Source organism: Oncorhynchus mykiss, chromosome 19 (genome assembly GCF_057628025.1).
Source record: "Oncorhynchus mykiss isolate SJ-2025 chromosome 19, ASM5762802v1, whole genome shotgun sequence".
Classification (NCBI taxonomy): domain Eukaryota; kingdom Metazoa; phylum Chordata; class Actinopteri; order Salmoniformes; family Salmonidae; genus Oncorhynchus; species Oncorhynchus mykiss.
Genome location: NC_143040.1, coordinates 13,686,938 through 13,691,143, shown reverse-complemented (window position 1 = coordinate 13,691,143; position 4,206 = coordinate 13,686,938). Strand labels below are relative to the sequence as shown.

At 40.4% G+C, this 4,206-nt stretch overlaps 1 long non-coding RNA gene across 1 annotated transcript; it reads right to left on the bottom strand.

The window, feature by feature from the left end:
- Positions 1–500: 500 nt before the first annotated feature.
- LOC149974998 (uncharacterized) lies at positions 501–3,917 on the bottom strand. Its single transcript, XR_016488778.1, has 2 exons — positions 3,580–3,917; positions 501–2,842 (listed from the first exon to the last, which is right to left on the bottom strand). It is a non-coding gene; the product is annotated as an uncharacterized LOC149974998 (long non-coding RNA).
- Positions 3,918–4,206: the final 289 nt, after the last annotated feature.

Here is a 4,206-nt window from a genome sequence, read left to right as displayed (position 1 = left end):
TAGAGATTTTGCTTCTCCAAACACGTTATGGAGTGTAACAAGGCACATAATGAATTGTAAATCTACCTGTGCAAGCAGACCTCATGCCTCAACAGATCTGTCACCATTGTGTTCTTGGACTATATCTTGCAGGACTCGCTTAATGGCAGGTAATCTATCCATAATAGTATGTAGAGCCATATTTCGACATGCCCAATGTCGTGTCTTTGGCTTCATTAAACTGAAGATGAATCTTTATCAAATAACTCTAATTATTATTACGTGATTAAACTTATTATTCATGTAACTGTAATTAACTAGGAACTCGGGGCACCAAGGAAATGATTCGGATTACAAAGTTATAATTTTCCTAATATAACTTTCAGATATTTTAATATCTGATCTCTTAGTCTTCTGATTAATGACGTATTCTTTACCTCACGTTAGTCTCATTCCAAACGTCGTAAATTGTTGGTTATCTGCATGAACCCAGTCTTCACTATGAGTCATCCATACATCAATTGTCTTAAATCATTTATTTACTAACTAAGTAATTCACAGAAATGCATAAATAAGCAGTAGATAGTTTCAAGGATATGATAACGGAGTTTCCCTGGTGGAATAAACTGGCATCGCAGCTTGGTGTACAAAAGGGAAGTGGGGGTCGACTGAGATAAGACAACACACAGTTGATAATTATAACAATTGAAATGCTAATCCTTTGCACATGAACGCTCACTCATTCGGGAACAATTGCAATCAATATATATTTACGCTCAGTGTGTCGTCGGGATCTCTGTTGAAAAGTTTGTTTCTGTTGGAGAGTTTGTCCGCACTCTCTCTGTCACTCTTTCTCTGTCGTGGTTAGCATGGATAGTTCAGAGTGACATTCATTCATGTCGTTATAGAATAGATGTTTCGGCGGTTGTCGGTCTTTGCGTTCAATGATACCGAATTCCTAGCTGCAGACTAGTAATTAATATCAAAGACTTGTTCTTACTCTGTCGGAATCGATAGTCTAAGAGTTTATCCACGTGGTGTGGTTAAAAGATTCAGCAATCGACTCAAACCTTAGCTTATACTCAGGTGTATGGTCTCTACTCAAACCTTGGCCCTCTTGTTATCGAGGTAAGCTGGTCTGCAACCTTTAGCCATCTCGTAATTGAGGTATGCTTGGTCTGGTGATAGAAAACCCGGGTGGGGGTTTTATTCAGAAGAGCAGAAAAGGGCCTGTCCCAGGACGCCAGACCATAACTGTGCTCATGGGCGGTCCTTTGATTTAGTTAAACTCCAAAGGGAATTGAGGTTTCCTTCATTAAACAGTCCAAAATCACAAACAATATCATCTTCACTCATTCATCTTATAAACAACAATTAGATGTAAGCCTCATATCTGAGGCTATTGTATAAACAGCATTATGGTAATGTGGCCATATTGTCTCCCATGAGTTTCACAAAATTGTGCCAAATGGACCAGTTCGTAGCTGGATTCTTCACAGATCTTTTATACCTTCTCCAGAACATAAATATTGTTCGGACCTCAAGTTCTGTGAGGTGGAAGAAATTCCTTTGTTCTCTCTATGAAACTCACTCTCTCTCTATACTGTGGCCATGAGGAGATAATCTCCTCCAGGAATTTACAACCTCTCTGACCACAGCAGCCTGGTTGTAGGAGACAGAGAGAGGGGGATGGTGCTCGCTGTACCCAAAGAGGGAAACATCATGACACCAGCGAGTGTCACTTAGTCTCTGAAGCTCTCTAGGTGCACCTGGGTACATCTCTTTTTGTATGCTAAGCCACTTTTGATGCACATATGACCCAGATCTGAAGACGTAAAGTCTTTCTAGTAAGGAGAAGAACTGTCTGACCGCAGGGACAGCTTTGACTGTATCCACTATAACTAAGTTTAGAGAGTGTGCACTGCAGTGGATGTAAAAGGCTTTGCTTGTTCTTTAATTCGTGCCTGGACACCTGAATGCTTGCCACTCATAACGGAAGCACCGTCATATCCTTGGCCTACTAGGTTGGTTTTGTATTCAAGACCATGACTTTCTAATACGTGTATGATTTTGTCAGTAAGCCCTGCTGCATCTAGTCAATCAGCCCATTCAAAGTGGAGAAAGCTCTCATGGACAGCTCCTCTGAAATAGTACCTGAGTACTAGAGATCTGCTCCTTTTTTTAAACACCTTTTGTTTCGTCTGCCATTATGCTAAAGACCTTCCCTGTCTTTCATTTCTTCTATCATTTTTGTTCGAACCATGTCGGCCAAACAACTCAGAACCTCATTCTGAATCCCTTTGCTTGTATATTTTGCATTATGAATAGAAGTCAACCTTTTTTTCACAGTTGTGTCATGCTTAGCTATTTCTAGGATTGCCATGAAGTTCCCTTTATGTGTCCTCTTTGTGCAATGTTTTGTGTGGCTGTAAGTAGTAGTACTTCTATTGTTTTAATATAGTCCCGATTTTTCTTGAACCTGTTTGTTGTGTTCCTTGTTTAGGGCATTTACCAGTGTTTCATTACTTTGTACAGCGTTCTGATAGTCTCTCCATGTAATCCTTGCTTGTTTGTGCTGCTCAGACCTCTTGCATGAATTGCAAATCCCCCCTCTTTGTAAGTTGCCTTCTTCCAGTTGTTAAAACCCAATTGTGAATCAAATTACAGTCTCTGAGACTTTGGGAGGGCTAAAATGCCTAAAGGCGTAACAAAACACAGAGTCTGATTTATTGGAATATTCAAGCCAGGGATGGATATGGTACCAGGCTGCATTGAAGCTCCTCCTCCGATCTCCCATCAGAGTTCTTGGGTATATGTTCATCATTGGCTGCACCGGTGGTTTCCTCCCGGGATTTGCTGATATCTGCCAAAGAAAAAAATATATAATTAAATGTATCTGGGTAATTTTAGATATACCATTGCCACCAGGCAACTTCTGAAATCCATATGATATCTATATCACAAGCCCAATAGCATGTTAAATAAGAATGAATTTCAATCACAAACCGACTCATTTCATTTCAAACCGACTCACACCATATAAACTGACTAATTGCACTGCTTTACAAGTAACCACAGATTTATTCAACATCACAAACCTGACGGTCCACTGCTTGTGGACGCACGAGGAACCTCTGTCGGTGTCTCACTCTTAGCCTCTACCTCAGCCTCAGTCTCTCCATCTGTCTCACTTCCCTGCTCTACTATGCCTTCACTCTCAGTCTCTCCAATGGACAAGTCTTCCTGCTCTCTCTCTGCAGGCTCTATGCTCTCTCTTGCGCTCTCCACACCTCTGGCTCTGTCTCACTGTCTGCCTTGTCTTTTCTTTGGAAGAAGGACATGATGCTTATTAATTAATTGACTTAAAATAACTGACTTGCTAGGTAACTACCCTTTATATCCAACCGTTTTACATTACAATGCTTTTACGGAGTGTGGTTTAAGTAAAAACACTCAGCACCCTGAGTTAGTTGATCATATATTGTATCCCTTTTCCTACTGCCACAAAGTAACAAACGGCCAGGTTAAGATAAACTAATCTAACGTTACACCTCTGTAATGCATTTAATACTAATACAACATTTTAACAATTTTACTCACCTCTATATTTCCTTCTTTGTGCTTGAACTCTAATTTTCGTGCGGAATTTCTTACTTCTGAATAGAAAAAAAAATTGCAGATGCATGTGGTACGATACTGTTGTGTTCCGCCTAAAGCCGTCCCTCTAGAAAATCTGTGGGTTAAATTAGTGTTCCGCGTTGCCACTGTCTAATAACAGATGTAAAAAAATAATGATAGCAAAAATTAGTTATGTAAAAATGATTTCATAATCCACATTTAGGGTGGCCACAAGGGGGTCCAAAATTGTGTGGAAGCCCCCACAGGATGATTCAGGTTTTTACCCCTTGTGACACACAGTGTTTCCCCTTTTTTACCCCTTGTGACACACAGTGTTTCCCCTTTTTTATCCCTTGTGACACACAGTGTTTCCCCTTTTTTATCCCTTGTGACACACAGTGTTTCCCCTTTTTTATCCCTTGTGACACACAGTGTTTCCCCTTTTTTATCCCTTGTGACACACAGTGTTACCCCTTTTTTATCCCTTGTGACACACAGTGTTACCCCTTTTTTATCCCTTGTGACACACAGTGTTACCCCTTTTTTATCCCTTGTGACACACAGTGTTTCCCCTTTTTTATCCCTTGTGACACACAGTGTTTCCCCTTT